The sequence below is a fragment of the Monodon monoceros genome, unplaced genomic scaffold (assembly GCF_005190385.1).
Source record: "Monodon monoceros isolate NGI ecotype Baffin Bay Population unplaced genomic scaffold, NGI_Narwhal_1 Super_Scaffold_7, whole genome shotgun sequence".
In the NCBI taxonomy this organism is placed as follows: Eukaryota; Metazoa; Chordata; class Mammalia; order Artiodactyla; family Monodontidae; genus Monodon; species Monodon monoceros.
The window spans coordinates 53,583,909-53,600,975 of record NW_021703784.1 but is presented as its reverse complement, the minus strand read 5'-3'; the positions used below and the strand labels follow the sequence as shown (position 1 = coordinate 53,600,975).

Genomic DNA, 17,067 nt, shown 5'->3' with positions numbered 1-17,067 from the left:
CACACCCTCTCCAGCATTTATTGTTTGTAGATTTTTTGATGATGGCCATTCTGACTGGTGTGAGATGATATCTCATTGTAGTTTTGATTTGTATTGCTCTAATGATTAGCGATGTTGAGCATTCTTTCATGTGTTTGTTGGCAGTCTGTATATCTTCTTTGGAGAAATGTCTACTTAGGTCTTCTGCCCATTTTTTGATTGGGTTGTTTGTTTTTTTGTTATTAAGCTGCATGAGCTGCTTATAAATTTTGGAGATTAATCCTTTGTCAGTTGCTTCATTTGCAAATATTTTCTCCCATTCTGAGGGTTGTCTTTTTGTCTTGTTTATGGTTTCCTTTGCTGTGCAAAACCTTTGAAGTTTCATTAGGTCCCCTTTGTTTATTTTTGTTTTTATTTCCATTTCTCTAGGAGGCGAGTCAAAAATGATCTTGCTGTGATTTATGTCATAGAGTGTTCTGCCTATGTTTTCCTCTAAGAGTTTGATAGTTTCTGGCCTTACATTTAGGTCTTTAATCCATTTTGAGTTTATTTTTTTGTATGGTGTTAGGGAGTGATCTAATCTCATACTTTTACATGTACCTGTTCAGTTTTCCCAGCACCACTTATTGAAGAGGCTGTCCTTTCTCCACTGTACGTTCCTGCCTCCTTTATCAAAGATAAGGTGACCATAGGTGCGTGGGTTTATCTCTGGGCTTTCTATCCTGTTCCATTTATCTATATTTCTGTTTTTGTGCCAGTACCATACTGTCTTGATTACTGTAGCTTTGTAGTATAGTCTGAAGTCAGGAAGCCTGATTCCTCCAGCTCTGTTTTTCGTTCTCAAGATTGCTTTGGCTATTCGGGGTCTTTTGTGTTTCCATACAAATTGTGAAATTTTTTGTTCTAGTTCTGTGAAAAATGCAGTGGTAGTTTGATAGGGATTGCATTGAATCTGTAGATTGCTTTGGGTAGTAGAGTCATTTTCACAATGTTGATTCTTCCAATCCACGAACATGGTATATCTCTCCATCTATTTGTATTATCTTTAATTTCTTTCATCAGTGTCTTATAATTTTCTGCATACAGGTCTTTTGTCTCCTTAGGTAGGTTTATTCCTAGATATTTTATTCTTGTTGTTGCAGTGGTAAATGGGAGTATTTTCTTGATTTCACTTTCAGATTTTTCATCATTAGTGTATAGGAATGCAAGAGATTTCTGTGCGTTAATTTTGTATCCTGCTACTTTACCAAATTCATTGATTAGCTCTAGTAGTTTTCTGGTAGCATCTTTAGGATTCTCTATGTATAGTATCATGTCACCTGCAAACAGTGACAGCTTTACTTCTTCTTTTCTGATTTGGATTCCTTTTATTTCCTTTTGTTCTCTGATTGCTTTGGCTAAAACTTCCAAAACTATGTTGAATAAGAGTGGTGAGAGTGGGCAACCTTGTCTTGTTCCTGATCTTAGTGGAGATGCTTTCAGTTTTTCACCATTGAGTACAATGTTGGCTGTGGGCTTGTCACATATGGCCTTTATTATGTTGAGGAAAGTTCCCTCTATGCCTACTTTCTGCAGGGTTTTTATCATAAATAGGTGTTGAATTTTGTCAAAAGCTTTCTTTGCATCTATTGAGATAATCATATGGTTTTTCTCCTTCAATTTGTTAATATGGTGTGTCACGTTGATTGATTTGCATATATTGAAGAATCCTTGCATTCCTGGAATAAACCTCACTTGATCATGGTGTATGATCCTTTTAATGTGCTGTTGGATTCTGTTTGCTAGTATTTTGTTGAGGATTTTTGCATCTGTGTTCATCAGTGATATTGGCCTGTAGTTTTCTTTCTTTGTGACATCCTTGTCTGGTTTTGGTATCAGGGTGATGGTGGCCTTGTAGAATGAGTTTGGGAGTGTTCCTCCCTCTGCTATATTTTGGAAGAGTTTGAGAAGGATAGGTGTTAGCTCTTCTCTAAATGTTTGATAGAATTCGCCTGTGAAGCCATCTGGTCCTGGCCTTTTGTTTTTTGGAAGATTTTTAATCACAGTTTCAATTTCAGTGCTTGTGATTGGTCTGTTCATATTTTCTATTTCTTCCTGATTTAGTCTTGGCAGGTTGTGCATTTCTAAGAATTTGTCCATTTCTTCCAGGTTGTCCATTTTATTGGCATAGAGTTGCTTGTAGTAATCTCTCATGATCTTTTGTATTTCTGCAGTGTCAGTTGTTACCTCTCCTTTTTCATTTCTAATTCTATTGATTTGAGTCTTCTCCCTTTTTTTCTTGATGAGTCTGGCTAATGGTTTAACAATTTTGTTTATCTTCTCAAAGAACCAGCTTTTAGTTTTATTGATCTTTGCTATTGTTTCCTTCATTTCTTTTTCATTTATTTCTGATCTGATTTTTATGATTTCTTTCCTTCTGCTAACTTTGGGGTTTTTTTGTTCTTCTTTCTCTAATTGCTTTAGGTGCAAGGTTAGGTTGTTTATTCGAGATGTTTCCTGTTTCTTAAGGTAGGATTGTATTGATATAAACTTCCCTCTTAGAACTGCTTTTGCTGCATCCCATAGAATTTGGGTCGTCGTGTCTCCATTGTCATTTGTTTCTAGGTATTTTTTAATTTCCTGTTTGATTTCTTCAGCGATCACTTCGTCATTAAGTAGTGTATTGTTTAGCCTCCATGTGTTTGTATTTTTTACAGATCTTTTCCTGTAATTGATATCTAGTCTCATAACGTTGTGGTCGGAAAAGATACTTGATACAATTTCAATTTTCTTAAATTTACCAAGGCTTGATTTGTGACCCAAGATATGATCTATCCTGGAGAATGTTCCATGAGCACTTGAGAAAAATGTGTATTCTGTGGTTTTTGGATGGAATGTCCTATAAATATCAATTAAGTCCATCTTGTTTTATGTATCATTTAAAGCTTGTGTTTCCTTATTTATTTTCATTTTGGATGATCTGTCCATTGGTGAAAGTGGGGTGTTAAAGTCCCCTACTATGAATGTGTTACTGTCGATTTCCCCTTTTATGGCTGTTAGTATTTGCCTTATGTATTGAGGTGCTCCTATGTTGGGTGCATAAATATTTACAATTGTTATATCTTCTTGGATCAATCCGTTGATCATAATGTAGTGTCCTTCTTTGCCTCTTCTAATAGTCTTTATTTTGAAGTCTATTTTGTCTGATATGAGAATTGCTACTCCAGCTTTCTTTGCTTTCCATTTGCATGAAATGTCTTTTTCCATCCCCTTACTTTCAGTCTGTATGTGTCTCTAGGTCTGAAGTGGGTCTCTTGTAGACAGCAAATATATGCGTCTTGTTTTTGTATCCATTCAGCCAATCTGTGTCTTTTGGTGGGAGCATTTAGTCCATTTACATTTAAGGTAATTATTGATATGTATGTTCCTATTCCCATTTTCTTAAGTGTTTTGGGTTCGTTATTGTAGGTCTTTTCCTTCTCTTGTGTTTCTTGCTGAGAGACATTCCTTTAGCAGTTGTTGTAGAGCTGGTTTGGTGGTGCTGAACTCTCTCAGCTTTTGCTTGTCTGTAAAGGTTTTAATTTCTCCATCAAATCTGAATGAGATCCTTGCTGGGTAGAGTAATCTTGGTTGCAAGTTTTTCTCCTTCATCACTTTAAATATGTCCTGCCAGTTCCTTCTGGCTTGCAGAGTTTCTGCTGAAAGATCAGCTGTTAACCTTATGGGGATTCCCTTGTGTGTTATTTGTTGTTTTTCCCTTGCTGCTTTTAATATGTTTTCTTTGTATTTAGTTTTTGACAGTTTGATTAATATGTGTCTTGGCATATTTCTCCTTGGATTTATCCTGTATGGAACTCTCTGTGCTTCCTGGACTTGGTTAGCTCTTTCCTTTCCCATATTAGGGAAGTTTTCAACTATAATCTCTTCAAATATTTTCTCAGTCCCTTTCTTTTTCTCTTCTTCTTCTGGGACCCCTATAATTCGAATGTTGGTGTGTTTAATGTTGTCCCAGAGGTCTCTGAGACTGTCCTCAGTTCTTTTCATTCTTTTTTCTGCTCTGCATTAGTTATTTCCACTCTTTTATCTTCCAGGTCACTTATCCGTTCTTTTGCCTCAGTTATTCTGCTATTGATCCCATCTAGAGTATTTTTCATTTCATTTGTTGAGTTGTTCATCATTGTTTGTTTCATCTTTAGTTCTTCTAGGTCCTTGTTAAATGTTTGTTGTATTTTCTCCATTCTATTTCCAAGATTTTGGATCATCTTTATTATCATTATTCTGAATTCTTTTTCAGGTAGACTGCCTATTTCCTCTTCATTTGTTAGGTCTGGTGGGTTTTTATCTTGCTCCTTCATCTGCTGTGTGTTTTTCTGTCTTCTCATTCTGCTTATCTTACTGTGTTTGGGGTCTCCTTTTTGCAGGCTGCAGGTTCATAGTTCCCGTTGTTTTTGGTGTCTGTCCCCAGTGGCTAAAGTTGGTTCAGTGGGTTCTGTAGGCTTCCTGGTGGAGGGTACTAATGCCTGTGTTCAGGTGGATGAGGCTGGATCTTGTCTTTCTGGTGGGCAGGTCCATGTCTGGTGGTGTGTTTTGAGGTGTCTTTGACCTTATTATGGTTTTAGGCAGCCTCTCTGCTAATGGGTGGGGTTGTGTTCCTGTCTTGCTAGTTGTTTGGCATAGGATGTCCAGCACTGTAGCTTGCTGGTCGTTGAGTGAAGCTGGGTGCTGGTGTTGAGATGGAGATCTCTGGGAGATTTTCGCCATTTGATATTATGTGGAGCTGGGAGGTCTCTTGTGGACCAGTGTCCTGAAGTTGGCTCTCCCACCTCAGAGACACAGCACTGTCTCCTGGCTGCAGCACCAAGAGCCTTTCATCCACACGGCTCAGAAGGTAAGTGTGGAGTATGGAGCTGAAAACAGGAATGGTGGGAAGTCTGTGTATCAGTCTCCCACGTGTCCTCCTTCACCCTGAGCAGCCTGGAAATGATTGTTCCTTTACCCTGGGAGATGATTCGGCATCTTTTCTGTGGCTAGTTTAAAAACCTGCTGGTCTTGGAGAGTCTCCTGGAGAGGCAGAGGGCAGCTGCAACACATACAGGGGAGCTCCTTCTACTGCACAAATCCCATGCTGGCGGGCGCCATTGCGGAGGCTCCTCCTGTTGGAAGATTTTTAATCACAGTTTCAATTTCATTACTTGTGATCGGTCTGTTCATATTTTCTGTTTCTTCCAGGTTCAGTCTTGGAAGGTTATACCTCTCTAAGAATTTGCCCATTTCTTCCAGGTTGTCCATTTTATTGGCACAGAGCTGCTTGTAGTAGTCTCTTAGGATGCTTTGTATTTCTGTGGTGTCTGTTGTGACTTCTCCTTTTTCATTTCTAATTTTATTGATTTGACTCCTCTCCCGCTTTTTCTTGATGAGTCTGGCTAATGGTTTATCAATTTTGTTTATCTTCTCAGAGAACCAGCTTTTAGTTTTATTGATCGTTGCTATTGTTTTCTTTGTTTCTGTTTATTTCTGCTCTGATCTTTTAAATTTCTTTCCTTCTACTAACTTTGGATTTTGTTTGTTCTTCTTTCTCTGATTCCTTTAGGTGTAAGGTTAGATTGTCTATTTGAGATTTTTCTTGTTTCTTGAGGTAAGCTTGTATTGCTATAAACTTCCTGCTTAGAACTGCTTTTGCTGCATCCCATAGGTTTTGGATCATTGTATTTTCATTGTCATTTGTCTCTAGGCATTTTTTGATTTCTTCTTTGATTTCTTCAGTGATCTCTTGATTATTTAGTAATGTATTGTTTAGCCTCCATGTGTTTTTTTACGTATTTTTCCCTGTAATTGATTTCTAATCTCATAGCGTTGTGGTCTGAAAAGATGCTTGATATGATTTCAATTTTCTTAAAATTACGAGGCTTGATTTGTGACCCACGATGTGATCTATCCTGGAGAATGTTCCATGTGCACTTGAGAAGAAAGTGTATTCTGTTCTTTTTGGATGGAATGTCCTATAAATATCAATTAAATCTATCTGGTCTATTGTGTCATTTAAAGGTTCTGTTTCCTTATGAATTTTCTGTTTGGATGATCTGTCCATTGGTGTAAGTGAGGTGTTAAAGTCCCCCACTATTACTGTGTTACTGTCGATTTCCTCTTTTATAGCTGTTAGCAGTTGCTGTATGTATTGAGGTGCTCCTGTGTTGGGTGCATATATATTTATAATTGTTACATCTTCTTCTTGGATTGATCCCTTGATCATTATGTAGTGTTCTTCCTTGTCTCTTGTAACATTCTTTATTTTAAAGTCTATTTAATCTGATATGAGTATTGCTACTCCAGCTTTCTTTTGATTTCCATTTGCATGGAATATCTTTTTCCATCTCCTCACTTTCAGTCTGAATGTGTCCCTAGGTCTGAAGTGGGTCTCTTGTAGACAGCATATATATGGGTCTTGTTTTTGTATCCATTCAGTGAGCCTGTGTCTTTTGGTTGGAGCATTTAATCCATTCATGTTTAAAGTAATTATCAATATATATGTTACTATTACCATTTTATTAATTGTTATGGGTTTGTTTTTGTAGGTCCTTTTCTTCTCTTGTGTTTCCCACTTAGAGAAGTTCCTTTAGCATTGGTTGGAGAGCTGGTTTGGTGGTGCTGAATTCTCTTAGCTTTTGCTTGCCTGTAAAGCTTTTGATTTCTCCATCAAATGTGAATGAGGTCCTTGCTTGGAGAATAATCTTGGTTGTAGGTTCTTCCCTTTCATCACTTTAAATATATCATACCACTCCCTTCTGGCTTGTAGAGTTTCTGCTGAGAAATCAGCTGTTAACCTTATAGGAGTTTCCATGTATGTTGTCATTTTTCCCTTGTTGCTTTCAATACTTTCTTTAATTTTTGTCTTTTTGATTACTATGTGTATTGGCGTGTTTCTCCTTGGGTTTATCCTGCCTGGAACTTTCTGTGCTTCCTGGCCTTGGGTGGCTATTTCCTTTCCCATGTTAGAGAAGTTTTCAACTGTAATGACTTCAAATATTTTCTCGGGTCCTTTCTTTCTCTCTCTCTTCTCCTTCTGGGACCTCTATAATGTGAATGTTGTTGCGTTTAATGTTGTCCCAGATGTCTCTTAGGCTGTCTTCGTTTTTTTTCATTCTTTCTTCTTTATTCTGTTCCGCAGCAGTGAGTTCCACCATTCTGTCTTCCAGGTCACTTATCCGTTCTTCTGCCTCAGTTATTCTGCTATTGATTCCCTCTAGTGTATTTTTCATTTCAGTTATTGTATTGTTCATCTGTTTGTTTGTTCTTTAATTATTCTAGGTGTTTGTTAAACATTTCTTGCATCTTCTCGATCTTAGCCTCCATTCTTTTTCTGTGGTCCTGGATCATCTTCACTGTAATTATTCTGAATTCTTTCTCCGGAAGGTTGCCTATCTCCATTTAGTTGTTTTTCTGGGGTTTTATCTTGTTCCTTCATCTGGTACACAGCCCTCTGCCTTTTCATCTTGTCTAACTTTCTGTGAATGTGGTTTTTGTTCCACAGGCTGCAGGATTGTAGTTCTTCTTGCTTCTGCTGTCTGCCCTCTGGTGGATGAGGCTATCTAAGAGGCTTGTGCAAGTTTCCTGATGGGAGGGACTGGTGGTGGGTAGAGCTGGGCGTTGCTCTGGTGGGCAGAGCTCAGTAAAACTTTAATCCACTTGTCTGCTGATGGGTGGGGCTGGGTTCCCTCCCTGTTGGTTGTTTGACCTGAGGTGACCCAACACTGGAGCCTACCCAAGCTCTTTGACGGGGCTAATATCAGACTCTGGGAGGGCTCACGCCAAGGAGTATTTCCCAGAACTCCTGCTGCCAGTGTCCTTGTCCTCATAGTGAGACACAGCCACCCCCTGCCTCTGCAGGAGATCCTCCAACACTAGCAGGTAGGGCTGATTCAGTCTCCCATGGGGTCACTGCTCCTTCCCCTGGGTTCCGATGTGCACACTACTTTGTGTGTGGCTTCCAAGAGTGGAGTCTCTGTTTCCCCCAGTCCTGCCAAAGTCCTGCAATCAAATCCCACTAGCCTGCAAAGTCTGATTCTCTAGGAATTCCTCCTCCCGTTGCCGGACCCCCAGGTTGGGAAGCCTGACGTGGGGCTCAAAACCTTCACTCCACTGGGTGGACTTCTGTGGTATAAGTGTTCTCCAGTTTGTGAGTCACCCCCAGCAGTTATGGGATTTGATTTTACTGTGATTGCACCCTCCTAGTGTCTCACTGCAGTTTCTCCTTTGTCTTTGGATGTGGGATATCTTTTTTGGTGAGTTCCAGTGTCTTCCTCTTGATGATTGTTCAGCAGTTAGTTGTGATTCTGGTGCTCTGTCAAGAGGGAGTGAGCACACGTCCTTCTACTCTGCCATCTTCAAGATTGTACCTTCCTAAGAATTTGTCCATTTCTTCCATGTTGTCCATTTTGTTGGCATACAGTTGCTTGTAGTAGTCTCTTATGATCCTTTGTATTTCTGTGGTGTCAGTTGTAACTTCTTTTTCATTTCTAATTTTATTGATTTGAGCCTTCTCCATTTTTTTCTTGGTGAGTCTGGCTAAAGGTTTATCAATTTTGTTTATCTTTTCATAGAACCAGCTTTTTGTTTCATTGATATTTTCTATTGTTTTCGTTGTCTCTATTTCATTTATTTCTGCTCTGACCTTTATGATTTCTTTCCTTCTACTAACTTTAGGTTTTGTTTGTTCTTTCTCTAGTTGCTTTAGGTATAAGGTTAGGTTGTTTACTTGAGATTTTTCTTGCTTCCTGAGGTAAAATTGCATTGCTATACAATCTTAGAACAGTTTTTGCTGCATAGGTTTGGATTGTCGTGGTTTTGTTGTCGTTTGTCTCTAGGTATTTTTTAAAAATCTTTTTGGCTGTGCTGCGTGGCATGTGGGATCTTAGTTACCCGACCAGGGATTGAACTCACCAACCCCTGTGGTAGAAGCATGGAATCTTAAGCACTGGACCACCAGAGAAGTCTCTAAGTATTTTTAAATTTCCTCTTGATTTCTTCAGTGATCCATTGGTTGTTTAGTAACATATTGTTTAGTCTCCATGTGTTTTTGTTTCTTACCGTTTTTTTTTCTTGTAATTGATTTCTAATCTCGTAGCATTGTAGTTGGAAAAGATGCTTGAGATGATTTCAATTTTCTTAAATTTAGTGAGGTTTGATTTGTGGTACAAGATGTGATCTACCCTGGAGAATGTTCCATGTGCACTTGAGATGAATGTGTATTCTGCTGCTTTCAATGGAATGTCCTATAGATACCAATTAAGTCTATCTGGTCTAATGTGTCATTTAAGGCTTGTGTTTCCTTATTAATTTTCTGTCTGGATGATCTGTCCATTGTGGGTTGTTAAAGTCCCCCACTATTACTGTGTTACTGTTGATTTCTCCTTTTATGGCTGTTAGCATTTGCTTTATATATTGAGGTGCTCCTGTGTTGGGTGCATATATATATACAATTGTTGTATCTTCTTCTTGGATTGCTCCCTTGATCATTATGTAGTGTTCTTCCTTGTTTCTTGTAACAGTCTTTATTTTAAAGTCTATTTTGTCTGATATAGGTATTGCTATTCCAGTTTTCTTTTGATTTTCATTTGCATGGAATATCTTTTTCCATCCCCTCACTTTCAGTCTGTATGTGTCCCTAGATCTGAAGTGGGTCTCTTGTAGACAGCATGTATACAGATCTTGTTTTTGTATCCATTCAGCCCATCTATGTCTTTTGGTTGGAGCATTTAATCCATTTATATTTAAAGTAATCATCAATATGTATGTTCCTAGTGCCATTTTCTTAATTGTTATGGGTTTGTAGGTCTTTTTTCTTCCCTTCCTCTTTTGTTCTCTTGTGGTTTGATCACCATCTTTAGTGTTGTGTTTGGGCTGCTTTTTCTTTTGTGTGTGTGTATCTATTGTAGTTTTGGCTTTGCATTTCCCGTGAGGTTTTGATTTAGCAGTGTATATATGTACCAGGTTGTTTTAAGTTGCTGGTCTCTTTCCACCTAGAGAAGTTCCTTTAACATTTGTTGTAAAGCTGGTTTGGTGGTGCTGAATTCTCTTAGCTTTTGCTTGTCTGTAAAGCTTTTGAGTTCTCTGTTGAATCTGAATGAGAGCTCTGCTGTGTATTCTTTTTCTTTTTTTAATAAATTTATTTATTTTATTTATGTATTTTTGGTTGCATTGGGTCTTCATTGCTGCGCCTGGGCTTTCTCTAGTTGCGGTGAGCGGGGGCTACTCTTCATTGCAGTGTGCAGGCTTCTTATTGCGGTGGCTTCTCTTGTTGTGGAGCATGGACTCTAGGCGTGCGGGCTTCAGTAGTTGTGGCACACAGGCTCAGTACTTGTGGCTCATGGGCTTAGTTGCTCCGAGGCATGTGAGATCTTCCCAGACCAGGGCTTGAACCTGTGTCCCCTGCATTGGTAGGCAGATTCTTAACCACTTCACCACCAGGGAAGTCCCTGGGTAGAGTATTCTTGGTTGTAGTTTCTTCCCTTTCATCACTTTAAATATATCATGCTACTCCCTTCTGGCCTACAGAGTTTCTGCTGAAAATTCAGCTGATAACCTTATGGGGATTCCCTGGTATGTTGTTTGTTGTTTTTCCCTTGTTGCTTTTTTTTTTCCCTTGTTGCTTTTAATATTTTTCTTGTCTTTAATTTTTGTCATTTCGATTAATATGTGTCTCAGCATGTTCCTCCTTGGGTTTATCCTGCATGGGATTCTCTGTGCTTCCTGGACTTCAGTGAGTTTTTCCTTTCTCATGTTAGGCAAGTTTTCAGCAATAACATCTTCAAATATTTTCTCAGGCTCTTTCTCTTCTCCTTCTGGGACCCGTATAATTTGAATGTTCACGTGTTTAATATTGTCCCAGAGGTTTCTGAGGCTGTCCTCATTTCTTTTTATTCTTTTTTCTTTATTATGTTCTGTGGCAGTGATTTCCACCACTCTGTCTTCCAGCTCACTTATCCTTTCTTCTGCCTCATTTATTCTGCTGTCGATTCCTTCTAGAGTATTTTTCATTTCAGTTATTGTATTGTTCATCTCTATTTGTTCTTTAAATCATCTAGCTCCTTGGGTTTTTTAAGTAACTAATTAAATAAATTTTAAAAATTTATTTATTCATTAATTCATTCGTTTATTTATTTATTTATTTCTGTGTTGGGTCTTTGTTGCTGCTTGTAGGCTTTCTCTAGTTGCGGTGAGCCGGGGCTACTCTTCACTGCAGTGCGCAGCTTCTCATTGCGGTGGCTTCTCTTGTTGTAGAGCACAGGCTTTAGGCTCGTGGACTTCAGTAGTTGTGGCACGCAGGCTCAGTAGTTTCACCTTGCAGGCTCTAGAGTGCAGGCTCAGTAGTTGTGGCGCATGGGCTTAGCTGTTCCATGGCATGTAGGATCTTCCTGGACCTGTGATTGAATCTGTGTCCCCTGCATTGGCAGGTGGATTCTTAACTGCTGTGCCACCAGCAAAGTCCATAGCTCCTTGTTAAACATTTCTTGTACCTTCTCGATCTGTGCCTCCACTCTTTTTTTTTGAGATTTTGGATCATCTTTACTATCATTGCTCTGAATTCTTTTTCAGGTAGATTGCCTATCTCCTCATCATTTAGTTGTTCTTGTGGATTTTATCTTGTTCCTTCATTTGCAACATATTTCTCTGTCAACTAATTTTGTCTGACTTTCTGTGTTTGGGGTTTCCTTTCCACCAGCTGCAGGATCATAATTCCTGTTGTTTCTGGTGTCTGCTCCCTGGTGGATGAGGTTGGTCCAGTGACTTGTGTAGGCTTCCTGCTGGGAGGGACTGGTGCCTGCCCTCTTGTAGGTGGAGCTGTGTCTTGTCCCTCTGATGGGCAGGGCCGTGTCAAGGGGTGTGTTTTGAGGTGGCTGTGAGCTCAGTATGACTTCAGGCAGCCTGTCTTCTGATGGATGGGGCTGTGTCCTTATCTTGGGCATTGTTTGGACTGAGACTTTCCAGCTCTCAAGCCGGGTCTTGGTGCTGAAATGTGCACCTCTGGAGGATCTCACTCTGATCAGTATTCCCTGGGCCTTCAGTGTCCTAGCCTTCACAGTGAGTGATAGTTGACCTTCGCCTCCCCAGGAGACCCTCTAAGACCCCTAGGTAGGTATAATCCAGGTTTCTATCAGGTACTGCTTTGTGCTGGGTCCCAGTGCACGTGAGACCTTGTGTGCACCCTCCAAGAGTGGAGTCTCCATTTCCTCCAGCCCTGTGGAGCTCCTGCCCTCAAGCCCTGCTGGCCTTTGGGGTTAAATGCTCTGGGGGTTCTTCTGCCCAATGCCAGACTCTCACACTGTCTTGGAGGGCTATTTTATGTGGGAATGTCCATGTGTAGCCTGCGTGGGTTTAATATTCTTTGGTGCGAGGGTTGTTTTTAGTATAGATATCTGCCACTTCTTTCCTCAGTGTATTCTGGCCATTAGCCCCTTTATAGGAGGTATGACTGATGTTGTGGTGACCATAGCCTGTACTGGAAATTGAGTAGAGCATCCCCTTTGCTCTGTGGTTGTCACTGCCCTGTCAGAGATGGGCTCTACTCCCTAGTTGTTGGAGTAGAGGCCCCCAGATCTCCTTCTTAGCTGTGGTTCTGATCTGCACTGTGAGGTAGGCAGGATTGGAGCACTCCCACTGGGAAGGAAGCCGCTGAGTATTCTTCCTCTGGAGCTGTTCACCTGTGGGGATGCTCTGTTGTGTCACCTTTCACCTGTTGTGCGAGCTCTCAGATTACACCATCATTGGCGCTGCTCTCAGCCCCACCTTAAATGTGGGTATGCCAGCAATCGGGCCTGGTGTCTCTCATATGTTGTTTTCACCAGGCCACCAGCATAGATCTACTGAAGTCAGGTCCTAGGATTGCAGTAATCATGGATCTGGACCTGCTGTGGATGCTATGGGGGCAGGTCCAACTCTAGGCCAGCCCAACCCTCATATGTATGTGCCCACAAAGTCTACAGCTGCTAAAGCTAGACCTGCCTTGGCTGCAGGAGCACTTATTGTCCATTCAGATGTTCTGTAGGTGCTAACTGTACAAGGCCAGTCACGGGTGTGTCAATTCAGGGTTTGTGCAGCTGTGAAGAGAGATTTCAGCTTTTCTTCCTTAGTTGCATGTCCCCTGGGGCTCAGCTGTCATTTCAGCCCCACCTGTGTGTGGGCCACCCACAGGGGTCTGCTCCTGAGGCTGCCCTGGAGCACATGAGTCTGCCCTGGTGCACATGAGTCTGCCCTGGTGGCGATGGGCACATGGGGGTGCCAGCAGTCACGGGCACAGGAGAGCTGGCCCCAGCGGGGGCCCTTCTTAGTGCCCAGGGAGGCAGGGGCTGGCACATGGGGAGAGAGGCTGCAATGGCAGCTTCGCCCCTTACGCATCACTTAACTATGGCTCTTTGCTTCTGTGGCAGTCCAAGTTTCCTCCACAAGCATTCCCGGTTGCGGATTTCCTCACTTCCACCCCCTCAGGCTGTCTCCTCACAGCCAGCAGAAGTCCTCTCCTGGGTCTGCTCTCCAAACCCCATGTTCCAGCACTCAGCCTCTGCACACCAGTGGACACCTGTCTCAGGCTGGGGCGCACAGGGCTGTGGCACAGACCATCTGTGTAGGTTTCACTCTGTCCTGCTTGGCTGTTGGCACTCTCTTCCAATAGCCCGTGAATTCCCTTCTGTCCCAATTCATGTCCCTGTCTATGAGGGGGCTTCCCCGGATGTGGGACCCTCTCCTCTCCTTTAGCTCCCCACAACCCAGGGGTGCCGTTCCCATCCCGCTTCCTCTCCTTTTCTTTTTCCCTTTTTCTTTCTTTCATCCTACCTGGCTACACGGGGATCTTTCTTGCCCTTTTAGGTATCCAAGGTCCTCTGCTAGTGTTCAGCTGGTGCTCTGTGAGAATTGTTCCATTTGTAGATGTATTCTTGATGCGTTTGTGGGGAGAGATGAATTCCACGTCCTCCCACTCCTCTGCCATCTTGCTGACCCCTTTGGATTTTATATTACTATCTATCAATGAGTTAATCAATCAATTAACCTTAATTATTTCTTCTTCTAAATGAGTATCAGTTGATTTAATCTCGCCCAAAAGAATGGGTCTCTTTTGGTTGGTCAATGCAATACAGAAAATCTGCAGGTAAGAAGTATCCAAGTCATTCCATTATAGTAATGTCCACCTTTTCCATGATGACTGAAACACCGAGGGTGCTCCAACCTCAAATCAAACCCTGGGTCTCTGAAGACAAAAACCAGCAGACAGACCAGAGGAGCCTTCATCTTGTAAAAATGCAACAATTTATTCACGTCTTCATCAGAGTTCAATGGGCAGGAAGACAATTCTGTGGGTATAATGTGAGTCTTCACTTTTCTCTTCTGAGTCACGAAAGTACCCCCCATCCCCACAGGCTTATCTCCATAATCATTTTCAAGAGTCTGTCTCATACAAGTCACAAAGTTAAGTTTTCCAGTTCTTCTTTTGGCTTTCATCTCAGTGACCTTTCCAGGTTGGCCCCCACTGACAAAAAGATTAGCCAGTAATGCACACCCCAAATCATGATATTCTCACTGTATTTCTCTAGTAGGCACCCTCCATCTTTAGGGTTAACACGAGCAAATTAACTTCAATACACAGGAGGTTTGTGTTCACTTTCTGTTTGAACAACTGACATAAACTCAGAATTGAATCCAAGAGTCTGAAATGGGCCTGCTCCTGCTCTAAGAATAAAAGCTCTGGGAAGTTGGATTTCTTTTGCAATCTTATTTAGGTTATAAACTTTTTTTTTAATTTACAAGAGGCAATAAGTAAGGCATACCTCCTACTTCTGCAATTCTAGTTTTCCCACAGATGCCTTTTACAGGAAAGGTAAATGGTCCTTAGTCAAATCAGGGCACTCAGCTACAGAGACCTGGACATCAGCAAAGTTATCCTTTAGCACCTTCTGCAGAACTCCAACGAGCTCCTCTAGACTTGAAAGATGAAAAGAATACTCAGCACAAGCCATCTTCCTTAGGTGTGAATGAAACAAGAGGGAAGGGGGCAGGGCACAACCTTGAATGGTGGTTTTTATTCTTCAATTTGTTAATGTGGTGTATCACACTGATTGATTTGCAGATACTGAAAAATCCTTGCATCCCTGGGATCAATCCCACTTGATCGTGGTGTATGATCCTTTTAATGTTGGATTCTGTTTGCTAGTATTTTGTTGAGGATTTTTGCATCTGTGTTCATCAGTGATATTGGACTTTCTGTGTGGTATTTTTTGAATAGTTTCAGAAAGATAGGTGTTAACTCTTCTCTAAATGTTTGATAGAATTCACTGTGAAGCTATCAGGTCCTGGACTTTTGTTTGTTGGGAGTTGTTAAATCACAGTTTCAATTTCAGTACTTGTGATTGGTCTGTTCATATTTTCTGCTTCTTCCTGGTTCAGTTTTGGGAGACTGTACTTTTCTAAGAATTTGTCCATTTCCTCTAGGTTGTCCATTTTATCAGCATACAGTTGCTTGTAGTCGTCTCTTATGATCCTTTGTATTTCTGTGGTATTGCTGTAACTTCTTTTTCATTTCTAATTTTATTGAGGCCTCTCCCTTTTTTCCTTGATGAGTCTGGCTAATGGTTTATCAATTTTTTATCTTCTCAAAGAAACATCTTTTTGTTTCATTGATCTTTTCTATTATTTTTTTCATCTCTATTTCATTTATTTCTGCTCTGATCTTTATAATTTCTTTCCTTCTACTAACTTTAGGTTTTATTTGTTCTTCTTTCTCTAGTTGCTTTAGGTGTTAGTTTAGGTTGTTTATTTGAGATTTTTCTTGTTTCTGGAGGTAAGATTGTGTTGCTTTAAACTTCTCTCTTAGAAAAGTTTTTGCTGCATCCCATAGGTTTTGGATCATGTTTTCATTTTCATTTGTCTCTAGGAATTTTTTGATTTCCTCTTTGATTTCTTCAGTGATCCATTGGTTATTTAGTAGCATATTGTTTAGCCTCCACGTGTTTGTGTTTTTTACAGTTTTCTTCCTTGTAATTGATTTCTAATCTCATAGCATTGTGGTCAGAAAAGATGCTTGATATGATTTCAGTTTTCTTAAACTTATCACGGCTTTATGGCGCAGCATGTGATCTATCCTGGAGAATGTGCCATGGACACTTGAGATGAATATGTATTCTGCTGCTTTTGGTTGGAATGCTATATAAATATCAATTAAGTCCACCTGGTCTGATGTATCATTTAAAGCCTGTGTTTCCTTATTGATTTTCTGTCTGGATGATCTGTCCATTGATATAAGTGGGGTGTTAAAGTCCTGCACTATTATTGTGTTACTGTTGGTTCCTCCTTTTATGGCTGTTAGCTTTGCCTTATATATTGAAGTGCTCCTATGTTAGATGCATATATATTTACAATTGTTTTATCTTCTTCTTGGATTGCTCCCTTGATCATTAGTGTCCACCTTTGTCTCTTGTAACTGTCTGTCTTTATTTTACAGTCTATTTTGTCTGATATGGATATTGCTACTCCGCCTTTCTTTCGATTTCCATTTGCATGGAATATCTTTTTCCATCCCCTCACTTTCAGTCTGTATGTGTCCCTAGATCTGAAGGGGGTCTCTTGTTGACAGCATATATATGGGTCTTGTTTTTGTATCCATTCAGCTAGTGTATGTCTTTTGGTTCGTTTGCATTTAAGGTAATTTGATTCATTTGCATTTAAGGTAATTACTGATATGTATGTTCTTATTGACGTTTTGTTAATTGTTTTGGGATTGTTTTATAGTTCTCTCTTCTTCCCTTCCTCTTTTTTTCTCTTTTGATTTGATGACTAGTGTTGTGTTTGGATTCTTTTTTGTGGGTATCTCTATTGTAGAGTTTTGGTTTGTGGTTACCATGAGGTTTTGATATAGCTGTCTATATATATACAAGATTGTTTTAAGTTGTTGGTCTCTTAATTTCAAATGTGTTTCCAACATCCTGCATTTGTACCCTCTTCTCACCATTGCTGATTGTGTTAACATATCTGTGTGTGGATGGTTTCCCACCTTTACTGTATGCTTGTCTTTATCAGTGAGCTCTTCCATTTGTAATTTTCTTACTTCTAGTTGTGGGCTTTTCT

At 40.4% G+C, this 17,067-nt stretch overlaps 1 protein-coding gene and 1 pseudogene across 1 annotated transcript in view; one reads left to right on the top strand and one right to left on the bottom strand.

Annotated features, from left to right (window-relative positions):
- MYO7A (myosin VIIA) overlaps positions 1-17,067 on the top strand; it is a 103,897-nt gene that overhangs the window by 64,668 nt on the left and 22,162 nt on the right. The window lies entirely within an intron of this gene.
- On the bottom strand, positions 14,037-14,963 carry LOC114886980 (annotated as a pseudogene).